Source organism: Oncorhynchus mykiss, chromosome 22 (genome assembly GCF_013265735.2).
Source record: "Oncorhynchus mykiss isolate Arlee chromosome 22, USDA_OmykA_1.1, whole genome shotgun sequence".
In the NCBI taxonomy this organism is placed as follows: domain Eukaryota; kingdom Metazoa; phylum Chordata; class Actinopteri; order Salmoniformes; family Salmonidae; genus Oncorhynchus; species Oncorhynchus mykiss.
The window spans coordinates 12759552-12775926 of record NC_048586.1 but is presented as its reverse complement, the minus strand read 5'-3'; the positions used below and the strand labels follow the sequence as shown (position 1 = coordinate 12775926).

Below are 16375 nucleotides of genomic sequence, written 5' to 3'. Positions count from 1 at the left end.
TCTTTAGGGCATGGAAACGTTGCTAAATTGGTATCAAGGGACCTAACGTGTGCCAGGAAAATATTCCCCACACCATTACACCACCAAACTCTACTGTTGACACCAGGCAGGATGGACTCATGCAGCTTATGCCAAATCCTGATTCTACCATTTAAAATGTTAAGAACAAATTCTTATTTTCAATGACGGTCTAGGAACAGTGGGTTAACTGCCTTGTTCAGGGATAGAACAACAGATTTTTACCTTGTCAGCTCGGGGACTCGATCTTGCAACCTTTCGATTACAAGTTCAACGCTCTACCCACTAAGCTACCTGCCGCTCCTGTTGAATCATACCATCAGCATGACCAAACAGGAACCGGGATTCGTCAGACCAGGCAATGTTTTTTCACTCCTTTATTGTCCAGTGTTGGGGATTACATGCCCATCCGTGACAAGGACCGACGAGTTGTGCGTTCTGAGATGCCGTTCTGCACTGCGCTATTATTTGCATGTTTGTGGCTCGCCTGTTAGCTTGCACCATTCTTGCCACTCTCCTTCGACCTCCCATCAATGAGTTGCTTTCACCCACAAGACTGCCGCTGACTGGATGTTTTATGTTTGTCGCACAATTCTCTGTAAAACCCTAGACACTGTCGTGCGTGAAAAGTCCAGAAGGGCGGACGTTTCTGAGATACCGGAACCGGTGCTCCTGGCACCTATGATCATACCATGGTCAAAGTTGCTTCGGTCATTCATTTTGCCCATTCTAACATTCAGTCAAACAATAACTGAAAGCCTCTATGCCTGTCTGCATGCTTATATAGCAAGCAACAGCCAAGGCTGTCTTTAGGAGCGAACCATTTTCGTGAACCTAATAAACTGGCCACAGTGTACACAACCGGTCAAAGGTTTCAGAACACCTATGTATTCAAGGGTTTTACTTTATTTTACCATTTTCTACATCGTAGAATAATAGTGAAGACATCAAAACTATAGAATCATATAGTAACCAAAAGTGTTAAATGAAAATAAATTTTACATTTGAGACTCTTCAAAATAGCCACCCTTTGCAATGATGAAAGCGTTAAACTCTTTGCATTCTCTCAACCAGCTTCACCTGGAGTACTTTTCCAACACTCTTGAAGGAGTACCCACATATGCTGAGCACCTGTTGGCTGCTTTTCCTTCACTCTGCGGTCCGACTCATCCCAAACCATCTCAATTTGTTTGAGGTCGGGGGATTGTGGAGGCCAGGTCATCTGGTGCAGCACTCCGTCACTCTCCTACTTGGTCAAATAGCCCTTACACAGTCTGGAGGTATGTTGGGTCATTGTCCTGTTGAAAAACAATTGGTAGTCCCACTAAGCCCAAACCAGATGGGATGGTCTGCAGAATGCTGTGGTAGCCATGCTGGTTTAAGTGTGCCTTGAATTCTAAATAAACATAGACGGTGTCACGGGCAAAGAACCCCCACAGCCTAACAACTCCTCCTCCATGCTTTACGGTGGGAAATATACATGCAGAGATCATCCGTTCAGCCACACGCATCTTACAAAGACACAGCGCTTGGAACCAAAAATCTCCAATTTGCACTCAAGACCAAAGGACAAATTTCCACTGGTCTAATGTCCTTTGCTTGTGTTACTTGGCCCAAGCAAGTATCTTCTTCTTGTTGGTGTCTTTTAGTAGTGGTTTCTTTACAGCAATTCAACCATGAAGGCCTGATTCACACAGTCTCCTGTGAAAAGTTGATGTTAAGATGTGTCTGCGAAGCATTTATTTGGGCTGCAATCGGAGGTATAGTTAACTCCAATGAACTTATCCTCTGCAGCAGAGGTAACTCTGGGTCTTCCTTTCCTGTGGAGAGCCAGTTTCATCATAGCACTTGATGGTTTTTGCGACTGCACTTGAAGAAACTTTCAAAGTTCTTGAAATGTTCCGTATTGACTGACCATGTCTTAAAGTAATGAGGTACTGTCGTTTCTCCTTGCTTATTTGAGCTGTTCTTGCTATGATATGTACTTGGTGTTTTAGCAAATAGGGCTATATTCTGCATACCCCACTACCTTGTCACAACACACCTGATTGGCTCAAAAGCATTAAGGAAAGAAATTCCACAAATGAACTTTAAAAGAAGGCACACCTGTTAATTGAAATTAATTCCAAGTGACTACCTCATGAAACTGGTTCAAAGAACCCCAAGAGTGCGTAAGCTGTCATCAAGGCAACGGGTGGCTATTTGAAGAATATCAAATATATTTAGATTTGTTTAAACACTTTTTTGGTTACTACATGATTCAATGTGTGTTATTTCATAGTTTTGATGTCTTCACTACTATTCTACCATGTAGAACATTGTCAAAATAAAGAAAAAGCCTTGAATGAGTAGGTGTTCTAAAACTTGACTGGTTGTGTATATACTGTGGATAGAGAAACAACAGAGAGAGAGACATTACAAGTCCAGGTCAGTCTTTGAATTCAGAGACAATTAAATTCCTCTGAATTCTAATGTTGGGAATACAATTCTTGGAATTTACTTAATTCAATATTATCCCCAACAATTCCAATTCACTCCATCTTTCAGGTTGATCATGTCACTGTTCAGACAGCCTAGCTATACTGGAAATATTGTCACGGATCCCCCCACCGGTAATGTTGCTCATTCCGTGCACCAGTTCGAGGTCTATGTCACCGGCCTCTAGGTGTCACTGAACAGTCTGATTACGCATACCTGGTTCCCATTCCTCCTGAATAGTAATTGTATATGTGCCCACTGTTCACCATTGTTTTGCCGGTTATTGTTCCCATGTCCGTTGGTCTGTGCTTTGTTATTTTGGCTTTCGTGCTGCGTGTATTGTGCACTTGTTATTAAGTGTCTCGTCCTGTGTATTGTTGTGCATATGTTATTACGGGTCCCGCCCTGTATAGTGTATTGCAGGTCTCGTCCCGTGTATTTATTAGAGGTTTTACCTCACTATTTTGTTTGGGTTACATCCCTGTGTTTTTTTATACAAGTTTGTTTTGGGCTTCGTTCTCGTGCCTTTTCATGGCATGTTGTATATTTTGGGTGGAGTATTAAACCCCCTATTAGGAATTCCTGCACCTGTCTCCAATCATTTCTAAAACGTGACAGAATAACCTACCCGAAAAATACAACATGCCATGAAAGGCACCCAAACAAAAGAGCGAGGTTAAACCTCTAATAAATACATGGGACGAGACCCGTAATAACATATGCACAACAATACACGGGACGAAACAAGTACACAATACACGCAGCACTAAAGCCGAAACAAAGCATAGGTACTCACAAGACCAACGGACATGCGAACTAACCAACTAAGAGGGCCAACTGAGTTCCATGGGGATTTTTCATTCATGATATTAAATGGTACTGTGTATCAATACCACTCTCAATTATTTCTGAGCTCCAAGATATGCCTCAAAACCCCCAATTTAGACACCCACTCCAAGCCATCTAATTGAGCCGCCCCGGTGAGTGACTCATCCTCTAATTGCATTTCCTATTTTCCACCAACACCTTCGAGACTTTCCTGCAGCCTTGTCTCAAATTAGTAGGAAATCTTATGTTCGGTATGGTTACATAGGACCGAAGGTTACTTAAGTCAAAAAAACGAAAGGAGGGTGGTTGGTTGAGGTGGATGGATGGATGAGCATATAACGCAAATGTCAGACAACTTTAGCTTTTTAGCAACTTTCCAAATTAATATTTTTAGCTACTTTGCAACTACGTAGCATGTTAGCTAACCCTTCCCCTAACGCCAACCCCTAGCCTAGCTAACATTAGCCAGCAAGCTACTGTTAGCCACACCAAATTGGAATGTGTAACATATTGTACGAATTCCATTTTAGAAGATTTATAAAATAATTGTACGTTTTTCAAATTGGGAACATATATGAAAACGTAACATATACTACGAAATGGATGATGGACATCACAAATTAATACCATGTAAAACATAACATATATTAAACTGAGTATCTATAATTTACGTGCAGAATAATACAAAATGCTTTGAGACCAGGTTGTTTCCTGGATTAATATACTGATATGCGGTGTTGAGACCACATATTGAGTGTCTCGGTCTTGTGTCAGATAAATTTGTCTCAGGCAATGAGAACTCATAATTTCTTCCGAGATCAGCTGAGACAAACTGAGTAAAAACCTCATAATTATCAGCTCCCATTCAGTCAGCACATAAAACTGCTTGGTCAGGCCAACAACATCCTCAGCACCGAGAGAACGATATATTTGTAACTTGTCAGCTCAGGGATTCAACACAACAACCAGTATATTACTGGCCCAATGAACCTAGCTGCTAGGCTACCTGCCGCCCAACTCAAGGTGCAGCTGTGTAATGATCATGCTTTTTAAATCAGCTTCTTGGTATGGCACACCCGTCAGGTGGATGGATTACCTTGGCAAAGGAGAATTGCTCACTAACAGAGATGTAAACAAATTTGTGCGCAACATTTGAGAGAAATGTGTTTTTTGGGCGTATGCAAAATGTATGGTGTCTTATTTCAGCTCATGAAACATGGGACCAACATGCTTTTATATGTTTTTTCAGTGTATATTCATGTACTATTATCATCTTCCTCTCTTCCATTCTCTATGTGTAATTACTGTAACCGTCTCACTTGTTAAATATGACCAGCCCAATTGATCGACCGCTGTCCTACTCTTTAATAATGCATTGCAACACATAATGCTATCAACCAAGCTGTGCGTGATTAATCAGTAAAATTAACGATTCGATTCAATAATGGAATCCAATTATCTCCTCGTGCAGAGATAGAGATTTATACAGAGACAGATTTCAGAGAGAGACAAATCGAGATTAAATATTCTGTTGACTCTATCCAACTGAATAGAATCTCTGAATGCTCTCAGAATACGAAAAAAAAAAACAGTTTTTAGAACAATAATGATAGCCATAGACAATTTCTGTTTTGACACAGTCCTCTACATAGAAATATAACCATAAGGATGGAGAGAGATGCTGTCAACAAAGCCTCCCAGGAATGTGTGTTAGTGTTGCAAGATGAAGCAAACTCTATCCTGAGGACTGTTCGATTTAATTACGATACGGATGACATAACTGTCATCTCACCAGTGTCCGTTCTATAAATTATATTATAATATGTGGGGCTCCGGGCAACCATGTGGTCTGTTGGGGACATTAACTAACCATGCCATGTTTGGTTCCAAGGACGTTCCCCCCGGCTCCTACAAGTCCCCCCCCCCACAATGTTAGAAGCAGGAAAAATGTTCCCTCACAATACATCATTATTTTTATTTTTTTAGAAAAACTAGTTGCCAGATTCGTTGAGGGACTTTCATTTTGAAAAGGCTGAGTCACTTCCTCCGGACCCACTGACTGTTTCTTCTCACTCTGGCACCGTGTGAATGATAAAAAGCACAGTGTGCAGCAGCACCATCATTACTCACCGCACCAGGGAAAATGATTGTTGTTAGCAACAACAAAGTTTATCTAAAAAGTACATGAATGGGAATAAACTTTGATATGTTAGAACGAACGTGAGCAACTGTAAGCTTTATTTGTGGCTAGTAGCTACTTGGCTTTATAATTCATGTTTAGACATGTTTCATCTATATTACTAGCGAACACTGGGTAGTTCTGGCTGTGTGAAAAACTGATAGTGAAAGTTTTGAAGCCAAGAATACTTGCTAGCAACAGAATTACTTGCACATTAACTGTCTTAGTCTTCATCATAGGGTCAGCAAGTTAGCAAAGGAGTGCAAAGAAAAGTAAGTAAGTTTCTTGGCAATTGCCGCACACGTCCACTGGCAAATTAGCTGGCAACTTTCAGTGCTTTCAGCTTAGATGTCTATAACTTCATCACAGTGATTAATGGTCATGAAGGTGTGTTCCATGTGTTAAGACTTTGTTTGGTGCTATCATGATCATGGCAGAAGACAGACAGGCAGAGAGGGAGAGAGAGAGGCCACAAACCAACAGGTAAGATAATGAGAAGTGCCTCTCCAAACCCATAGAGTTCATAGACTGATTCATACTATGACAGATCAACAATCTGAATTATCATCTCTGATGAAATGATAGTCTAGAAGGTGTATTGCATGTGTTAACTTCATGCAGGAGAGAGGCAGCCACGATGATACCCACAGACAGACAGGCAGGCAGAGAGGCGCCACAAACCAACAGGTACGAAAGCGAGAAGTGCCTCCCCAAGCTCATAGACTGATGATCTGTCATAGTGTGAATGAACCTGAATTATCATATATGACCTCTGATTAAATGATAGCAGCTTACATCTCGAGGGTGTATTGCATGTGTTAAGTTAATGCAAGTGCCCCTCTGCAAGCCCCCCCCCCCCCCCAGATTTGTACATCTGTCCATTTTTAAGTTAATACTTGTCAGTACCCTTTTCTCAAAGGTCATTTAAATACTTTTCTTCTTTTTTTATCCGGGGGCATGCCTCCAGACCCCCGTAGCAAAATGTGTGTCCCCCAATGTCGGAGTCGCTCCTACCTCCCTGCTTGATTCAATGTGGGGAGGGCTGTCTGAAACTCAAAGACAGATCCTTGAAAGAGGCAAAATGAATGGTGTAACAAAATTAAAGTTGATCGATAAGCAACAGAAAGGGAATGAGTGTTCTCCAGGATGCTGGAGAGAGGTCTGTTCTGCCCCTGACACTTTCTGTTCCCCCACTCTCCTGGATCGTTACCAAGGCTGTTTTGATTACACCACTCAATGAAACATCTCTGCAACACATTTTCTCTCTATCTCGCTCTGCACACACACACTCTCCCTCTTTGTCACTTTCACTCTCGTAAAATGTGTCACATTGTCAGGGCCTTGCACAGACCTTTATTTATTTGTACCTTTATTTAACTAGGCAAGTCAGTTATGAACAAATTCTTATTTTCAATGACGGCCTAGGAACAGTGGGTTAACTGCCTGTTCAGGGGCAGAACGACAGATTTGTACCTTGTCAGCTCGGGGATTTGAACTTGCAACCTTTCGGTTACTAGTCCAACACTCATGCACATGCCCCAACACTTTGGTGTGCTACATTTTTTTTTTTTTTTTAAAGAGCACCGCCCCCCAAAAAAATCATGCAACAAGGGTCACAGACTCGTTGAATAATTATTACAAGAGGAGAATGCACAATCTGATGAGTAAAGGATTATGGTAAGAAAAGCCAACAATTCCAGTCAAAATAGAATATTGTAATACATACTGTAGCCTACCATTACTATATCCAACCAAACTCCATGTGTTGCCATTATCATCTATCCCAATGTTTTTCAAACATTTTGACCCCAAAACACTTGCCACCCCAGCGCACCCACATGCACACACAAACATGCGGGCACAAACATGCGGGCACTGCGCAAATGTAGCCTGTCATTACAGCCATAAACGATTATGCACTTTCAAAACACCAGATAGGCTACAGAAATGGAAGTGAAATCATTCATGTTAGCAGCCAATATCAACTAGGGATATATCATGTCACTTCTCTGGAGCACAGAGCAAGCAAAATAATGAGCTTACTTGTAGAGTAGGTTACAGGATCAGATGGAAAGCATGCACCGAGCCATCACTACGGAGGGCAGCCTGCCTGCAGAGTGCTCGTTGCCAGCCTGGTAACCCTGTTCTTCCTCACAAATATCGTAATAAATTTGCCAGAAAATTGTTACATCTTCATCCCATAATATTGAATGCAATGTTACAGCTGCTTATCTTTAGACATAGGTCTATGGCTACTGACTATCTGAAATATGAAAATGATCAATCAAATCGCCAGGTAGCCATATTGTTCTGGAAAATATGAGTCAGTAGTAGATTGCTAGTGTATTTTATATGGATGATAAATGTAGGCTTCCTCTGTTTTTGCCAGGCAAAATTGGAGGAAATTAAACAAGTTATTTCTGGTCATTAATCAAGACTTGCAACTTTTTGGTCCTGAAGCATAGATGAGAATTTTATGACTTGCCATATGGGTTCAGAACAATGACAAAACAATAATACAAATCAATTTGGGGGGGGGGAAATTATACCTCCACCGAAAAGAGCACTTTGGACACTGGAAGGGGAATGTGCTCTGCACAGGTAGAGTAGAGCCCCACCTGTGAACGTGCCTGAACACAGTGACACTGAGGGTGTTCTATTAACCTGAGCTGTGGTGCACCGGTCTATGGCCCGTGAAGTGAACAGGCAAAAGCAGTGAGGGAAGAGAGCCCTTCTGAAATGTAACAGTAATCTGCACCGCTCTGTAGTTTTATAGCACACCGTAAAGGGGTTAGTTACCCTTAAAGAAAACACATGATTTCACATGTAAAATGTCCACGTTTTGTACAAGTAACATTTTATTTCACGTGAAATAATGTGAAACCATGTGGTTTTGGAACACTTCACATCTGATGATATTTCACATGAAGTTACACGTGGCTATTTTTCCTGATAACATTTCACAGGTGATGCCCTACAAAAAAAATAGTAATTAAGATGTCCCCGGAATGTCACGCAGTCAGTGTTTTCAACGTACATATTTGACACATGATTACATTGTGTATGTTCATTTATACAGTAATTATTATTCAACATGTTCTCACCTGGGATTTGAACTCACAACCTCTTGGTTCAATGGCATTACGATCTTCCTGCGACGCCACCATGTCTGTGTCAGTAACTCGTTTCACCTCCATTTCTACACTTTGGACCACTAGAAAAACGATTATATTTGTCGTAGTGATTCAGGAGTAACATTAAAACAGAATACCAACTAACATTAGATAACTATACAGAAAATCCTCAAATTGCTGAAATAAGTACATTAAATCAATGAGAGAATAGTCAGTTTAACTGAAATACCAGTGCAGATGGCACTATTTTGTGCATAGATGAATTATAGATCATTAATCTGTATGGGACTTCTGAGAATGCTACAGACTTCATGGCACAGCAGAAAGATCAGTGTTTCCCAAATCCAGCGGTTGTGAGTTCAAATCCCAGGTGGAAAGTCCTGACTAAGTGATCATGTCAAATGTAATCATACTGATTAAAGATGTTTACACTATTTTAACTGTACAGCATACCACTTACCTTGAAGAAAAAAAAAAAAAAAAACTAAACCATTTATTTACTTGCCTTACAAAAAGCATTAAGTGTAGCGTCACATGTGAAATACCTTAGCTGTTTTTACACGTTGAGCTGAAAACAAAAGACACGCGAGGTCAGTTATTCACATGTGAAAATCGAATTTGCAGTTTTACATGTGAAAACTGTTTAAATACTGTCACGTGTAGTTTCTCTATGGTATTACAACTTTAAATGTAGCATCCCGATTTTGTCACATTACCTGAGATTGTGTTTTCACGTGTTTAGTTTTATGTTATCACATGTTGCTTTTAAATGTCGTCACATTGTCACATAAGATCACATGAAATTCATGTGGTACTTGAATTTGACAACAGCTTCCAGGAAACTCGTGGCAAGTAAAATTCTGTGATTTATATTACAGTACACCTATTGTAATATAAATACGGTATAAAAGCAAGTACTGTGTAATGACAGTACAATACCGTAAAATGTACTGTATTAAACTGTAAAAAAGTCAACGCAACCGTTATCGGGATGACTGGATGAAATTCATTGAGGGGAGGGGCTTTGTATTTCAGAGTATTTTACTGTAATTAAAAGGGATTGGTGCAAGCAGGTTGGATGCTAGGTGTTTACACATTACAGTATATTAATGAATATTTGGTGTTTGATATCACTTGCACTTCCAGAGGCCTTAAAGGCTTCCAAACTGGCAGCGATTACAGGGCAAAACAGACCAAAAGGACAAGGCAAAATGCTCAACCATTTAAGGTTTACGACTTGCTGCCCTATTCAGAATTGATAGAGCATTCTCACTCACAGGTGCAACAAAAACAGCCTCTTATAAGGCACGCCTCAAAATATGTTAAATACCATGCACCCACAAGCGGTCAAAAGGTTATTGGTGCTCTAAAGATACAGTACTGTATCTTGTGGCGTGGAGTATCTCGAGTACCAACTCGAATACAGCAATTCTCTCCCCACCCACAACATTTTCCCACAAAATGCACAATAATTTACAGTATGTTGCATTAAAAAATTCCAGAGAATTTTTCTGTCGATAATACCCCAAATTGCTGTATAATTTACAGTTTTCAGTTACAGCGGACATACAGTGCCTTGCGAAAGTATTCGGCCCCCTTGAACTTTGCGACCTTTTGCCACATTTCAGGCTTCAAACATAAAGATATAAAACTGTATTTTTTTGTGAAGAATCAACAACAAGTGGGACACAATCATGAAGTGGAACAACATTTATTGGATATTTCAAACTTTTTTAACAAATCAAAAACTGAAAAATTGGGCGTGCAAAATTATTCAGCCCCCTTAAGTTAATACTTTGTAGCGCCACCTTTTGCTGCGATTACAGCTGTAAGTCGCTTGGGGTATGTCTCTATCAGTTTTGCACATCGAGAGACTGACATTTTTTCCCATTCCTCCTTGCAAAACAGCTCGAGCTCAGTGAGGTTGGATGGAGAGCATTTGTGAACAGCAGTTTTCAGTTCTTTCCACAGATTCTCTATTGGATTCAGGTCTGGACTTTGACTTGGCCATTCTAACACCTGGATATGTTTATTTTTGAACCATTCCATTGTAGATTTTGCTTTATGTTTTGGATCATTGTCTTGTTGGAAGACAAATCTCCGTCCCAGTCTCAGGTCTTTTGCAGACCATTCTTCCAGAATGGTCCTGTATTTGGCTCCATCCATCTTCCCATCAATTTTAACCATCTTTCCTGTCCCTGCTGAAGAAAAGCAGGCCCAAACCATGATGCTGCCACCACCATGTTTGACAGTGAGGATGGTGTGTTCAGCTGTGTTGCTTTTACGCCAAACATAACGTTTTGCATTGTTGCCAAAAAGTTCAATTTTGGTTTCATCTGACCAGAGCACCTTCTTCCATATGTTTGGTGTGTCTCCCAGGTGGCTTGTGGCAAACTTTAAACGACACTTTTTATGGATATCTTTAAGAAATGGCTTTCTTCTTGCCACTCTTCCATAAAGGCCAGATTCGTGCAATATACGAATGATTGTTGTCCTATGGACAGAGTCTCCCACCTCAGCTGTAGATCTCTGCAGTTCATCCAGAGTGATCATGGGCCTCTTGGCTGCATCTCTGATGAGTCTTCTCCTTGTATGAGCTGAAAGTTTAGAGGGACGGCCAGGTCTTGGTAGATTTGCAGTGGTCTGATACTCCTTCCATTTCAATATTATCGCTTGCACAGTGCTCCTTGGGATGTTTAAAGCTTGGGAAATCTTTTTGTATCCAAATCCGGCTTTAAACTTCTTCACAACAGTATCTCGGACCTGCCTGATGTGTTCCTTGTTCTTCATGATGCTCTCTGCGCTTTTAACAGACCTCTGAGACTATCACAGTGCAGGTGCATTTATACGGAGACTTGATTACACACAGGTGGATTGTATTTATCATCATTAGTCATTTAGGTCAACATTGGATCATTCAGAGATCCTCACTGAACTTCTGGAGAGAGTTTGCTGCACTGAAAGTAAAGGGGCTGAATAATTTTGCACGCCCAATTTTTTCAGTTTTTGATTTGTTAAAAAAGTTTGAAATATCCAATAAATGTCGTTCCACTTCATGATTGTGTCCTACTTGTTGTTGATTCTTCACAAAAAAATACAGTTTTATATCTTTATGTTTGAAGCCTGAAATGTGGCAAAAGGTCGCAAAGTTCAAGGGGGCCGAATACTTTCGCAAGGCACTGTATGTTAGAATTTTCAAACATGTTTTTATTGGGAAGACAGATAAAGCGTTATCAAAAGCAATCACTTTTGCATGTGAAAAAAAGAGTAATTTTTTTTTCTAAGAGTGTAAGATTCTATCTGAACCTAAAAAGCTTTCTTAGGCTGTCCCCATAAGACAAGGGGGGGGCAACTAGATTCAGCCGCAAGCCAATTTTTGTTGGACTGGATGGTCGGAACATAATTATAATAATTTATACACTGCAAATTGACCACAACAAAAAGAGATTGTATATGAAAATAACAATTTCATACCTTGATTACATTGAGACACGATCCCTTATGTCTCTTTTTTTTATTTCTTATTCATGGAGATACTTGGGAACAGATGTCTAAATTAAACTTTTTTCCTTCTGAAGTCCTAGTGATTTTACAGTCTTTTTTGACAAAACATTTTTTTGCTGAATAAAAAAAAAACTTTGGGGGACCAAAATAAATCACGGGCCTGTTGAAGACCTCTGCCATAGAAGAACCTTTGTTGGTTCTAGGTAGAACCCCTTTGGTTCCAACAAGAACTGTTTTGGGTTTCATGTAGAACTAGGCTACAGTTTCAAAAAAATTGTAATCACTTTTCACCCGGTGCAAACAGATAATTGAATCCCTTCATTGGTCAACAGTCACACCATGTGACTGTGGTCACACCCCATGTGACCATTTACCTTTGTAGTCTGGTCTCCTTCACCACCAGCAGTTACCATACCCGGTGTGCTAGGTGGTTACTACTTAAAGTCCCCAGGACATTCACAGTATCATGCAAGACTGCCTTCTCTTCTTGTGCACCAGAGGCATGGAATATTCTACAATCCATGCTTCATCTGTATATGTTAGTGCCACTGAATGGAATATTCTACAATCCATGCTTCATCTGTATATGTTAGTGCCACTGAATTAATTTAAAATATTGATGGGAGACTGTTACTGAGGAGTGTACATTTTTTAGGCTGGATCATGTTGTTGTATGTTTTAATTATGCAATGTATTGATTGTTGCTGCCTTCTTGGCCAGGTCTCCCTTGAAAAAACAAGACTCTGGGTCTCAATGGGCTTTTCCTGGTTAATTTTTTAAAATTTTAATTTGAATTTCCCCCCACCAAAGCTGTAATGGTCTTTTAGGACAGAAAGGCAAACTGAGTGGATTTTAAAATGGGAAACAACACCAACTCGGCTTTGAAGCAGACCTGACCAAATAGGTTGATTTGTTTCAACAAGGATGAATAATAACATAGGCCTAATTCAAATTCCTCAGAGCCCATTGGATAATTTCTCTTCGGATCCCTCAAATCAGTTACAGCTGCAGTGCCTGTGGGGCACATAGCAGCTGTGAATCAAATCAAATCAAAAATATACCCTTATTCAACATTCAATATGAAGTATGGCTGCAGCAGGTATCCACTAACCAGCCCCTGGCAGATTGTGTCCTTTGGTTTTAACATCCATTCAACTATTTACCAGCAACCAGGTTTCATCTCTTACCTTGAACAATGGAGAAAGACAAAAAGGCAAACAGCAGCACTCCAATGGAAACACATACACGTTCTGTGGTCATCTTTATAAAGTCCTGTATGGCAGATTGAATGATACAGTTCAGTAGTTGAACGAATGCAGAGCCTTCAAATAAAAATGATACAGGACATAAGACTGTGTGAAGGACGTGACTATATAGCATAGAACCAAAAACAATAACACGGCCAATATTGTAATTCAGAGGTCTACTACATACCCTAAGATGAATAAATGGCAAGCAACACGTGCGAAACAAGACAACTAAGACCTACCGAATGCGCTGAGAACTGTTCAAATATCTAAAATGTACAATTATTCAATTGCGGTTTAAATTATGTGCAATAACTTCGTTATGCCTACCTCAATTATTTTAAATCTTCATGGGTTGTGCGCATCGTCCTGGTACGATAAAAAACCCTACACAACCGCAGGCGGATTACACAAACACATATATTTGAAGTGAGAGAGAACATAGCGATATTAACGTTAGTAGTCAAAATAAATGTACTTCTGTTTCTTGGTAATATTTTCCGAACTTGAAGCGCTGCGATGGATAACGCGTCTAGACCCAAAATGCATCCGTATAAACCCCAATTTGAAACATAAAGTTACATCTTCCGTCGCTGCTGAGCACACCGAGGTTTGCCGCACGAATTTAACTGACGCGTTTTAGCTGGTTCTCCTGAAAGTGCCTCTGCTTACATACTGAAATAGATTGTCTACTTAAGATAATACCACCAAATGACGGGATTTTTTTTCTTAATTAAAAAAAATCAGATAATCAAAATCATGTAGCCAACTGTAATGCGCGTTATTTCTGCATTATCATTCCCATACAATGAACAATTTTTTTTGCATAACAAAACAAATGTAATGCTGTTATCACTTGCAGCAAATGGAGTAACTGTAGAATGAAGCATGTCCACACACGAAGAGATGAAAGAAAGAAGGACAAAGTGGCAGAGGGAGAGAAGAAGCTGAGCCAGAGAAGATGAGAAAGACCTATAGTACAACTTGAAGAAACAGTAGATATTCCAACTGAAAATTTGGAGGAACAGAGGGGCAAATGTAAAGTTCCACTATCATGCAAATTACCACATTGAAGCTATTTACTAGAAACATTAAATTATATGTTAGTGTAGCATATGTAACGAGGCCACTTAAAGTGAGCGCTCAGATACATTGCAAAAGCTTTTAGTTGTTATGGCCTTTCAATTTAGGCAGACTGTCAAGCAGTCAATCCATATGTACATGATGTTCTCAAGACTGTGCATAGCAAAGTATAGTACAATGAATTCCCTATAGGATATTTCCTGATGAACAGAACCTAGACAGAGCCTACAAAAGGTGTCTTTTGCCATCCATTGATCTTACAGAATTGCAAATAACCTAACCTACAGTAATTGGTTTGGATGAGTGGGTATTCACTGGATTTGAAAACGTAAGTGAACTGTATAAAATTGTCAGCACCAAGTCAGTTCTAATTTCAGACAAATTCCCCAAGAGACCACATTGGTCAAAAGTGCTTCGAATTTGATGCTTATGTTTTTGTCTGACATTAACATTGGAAGCTCTTAGTGAAAGGACAATCCTGTCCATCAAACTCCAACACTTTTTTCACCAGAAACATGTCTATGGCTTGGTATTTTCCAGAGGATTGGGTTTTATCTGTACTTCTCCCTCCCGGTTCCCCATATCTCAGTACAGCACAGGAGGTTGGAAGCACCTTAATTGGGGGTAATGGGTGGAGCAGAATCGATTCAAATACGTGGTTTATAGGTATTTGATGCAATTTCATTTGTGCCAGCAAAGTTTGGTAATATTTAGATACCAAATGTGCGTACTGGCAATCCTTGATTATGGCAAACACATTTTGAAGGGAAATAAATGGGCAGAATTAATACATTTGTTTTATTTAATAAAAACGAACTAGTGGCATCCAGGAAAAGAGTTGCATTTTTTGGGGTGGTGACAATGGTTTGTGAGGATTACAGTTTAACCCTGGGGTGCGTTTAACCCCAAGCCACCCTATTCTTTCTTCCCTGTAAGGTCTGCCTTCTTCTCCCTCAGCATTTGGCTGAGGCACATCTAACGCCATGCTTAATACAGTATTACAATTCTGACTGGGCAAATCACAGCAATAAACTTTTCAGTTTGTGCTAAGGTACATAAAAACAGGATTTGGCCATGGGCTTTTGAATTGACCTTCAACTTAGAGACAAAAATGGAAATGAGGCAGCTGTTATTTGTTCAGAATCTTATTAGCTGAATATTTGATACTATTCAACCTGTTTCATCAGATGAACTCATGAATTTAGAGTTGAATATGGCAGAATGGATCATCAATTTCCTGATGAACAGAACCTAGACAGAGCCTACAAGGCTGAACAGCCTGTCTGGTCCCTACAATCCCCTAATCAGTGCAGGTTGTTCAACCCTTCTATATCGTGGACATAAAATTATTACCACAGCAATTCTTGGTACAGTGGTACACCGTCTGACCTACATCATTGAATAAATCAACTCGTCTCCACTTATGGGTTATAATCCACATCGCTGCCTGCCAATCCAAACGTTCTACTTGCCAATCAAACTTCAATCCAAGTTGACAGATTGATAGCCTAGGTGTCAGCCCATTTCTGATTTGCCCACCTTGTCATGTCTTTCCAAACAGCCAAAACTTTTCTTGCAGAATGAAGTGTCCTCTGTCTCACCAGTCTCCTCATGGACGACTAGAAAAAGTCAGCAGCAGAGTAGGGCGTTTGGGGCTGGCTTTCGGGATGCTCTTGGTCTTCTTCTTGGTGCTGTTGGTAAGAGAGGCCACTGGGGACTTCAGCACTCCAAACAGGGGTTTCTGCTGGGGGTCAAATGGCACTCTGGACGACCCTTCTGGACTCACCAGCAGGCTGCGATCGGTCTTCCTGAATTCTGGGAATCATAAATGGGCAAAAACAAATAGGAAAGTCTCCTCAAAACTATGGAACTTTGACCTGTAAATAAATGAGGACACAGAAGCT

The 16375-nt window shown here is 40.2% G+C and overlaps 1 protein-coding gene across 5 annotated transcripts in view; it reads right to left on the bottom strand.

The window, feature by feature from the left end:
• LOC110501417 (enolase-phosphatase E1) overlaps nt 1–16375 on the bottom strand; it is a 31239-nt gene that overhangs the window by 11664 nt on the left and 3200 nt on the right. For 3 of the 5 annotated variants that reach the window (XM_021578976.2, XM_021578977.2, XM_036958764.1), the window contains one exon: nt 15251–16286. The gene's annotated coding sequence lies outside the window, so the exon portion shown is untranslated. Of the gene's footprint in view, nt 1–13328; nt 13414–15250; nt 16287–16375 lie in introns of those variants that run through there. The other 2 variants (XM_036958765.1, XM_036958766.1) reach the window with 2 other exon arrangements.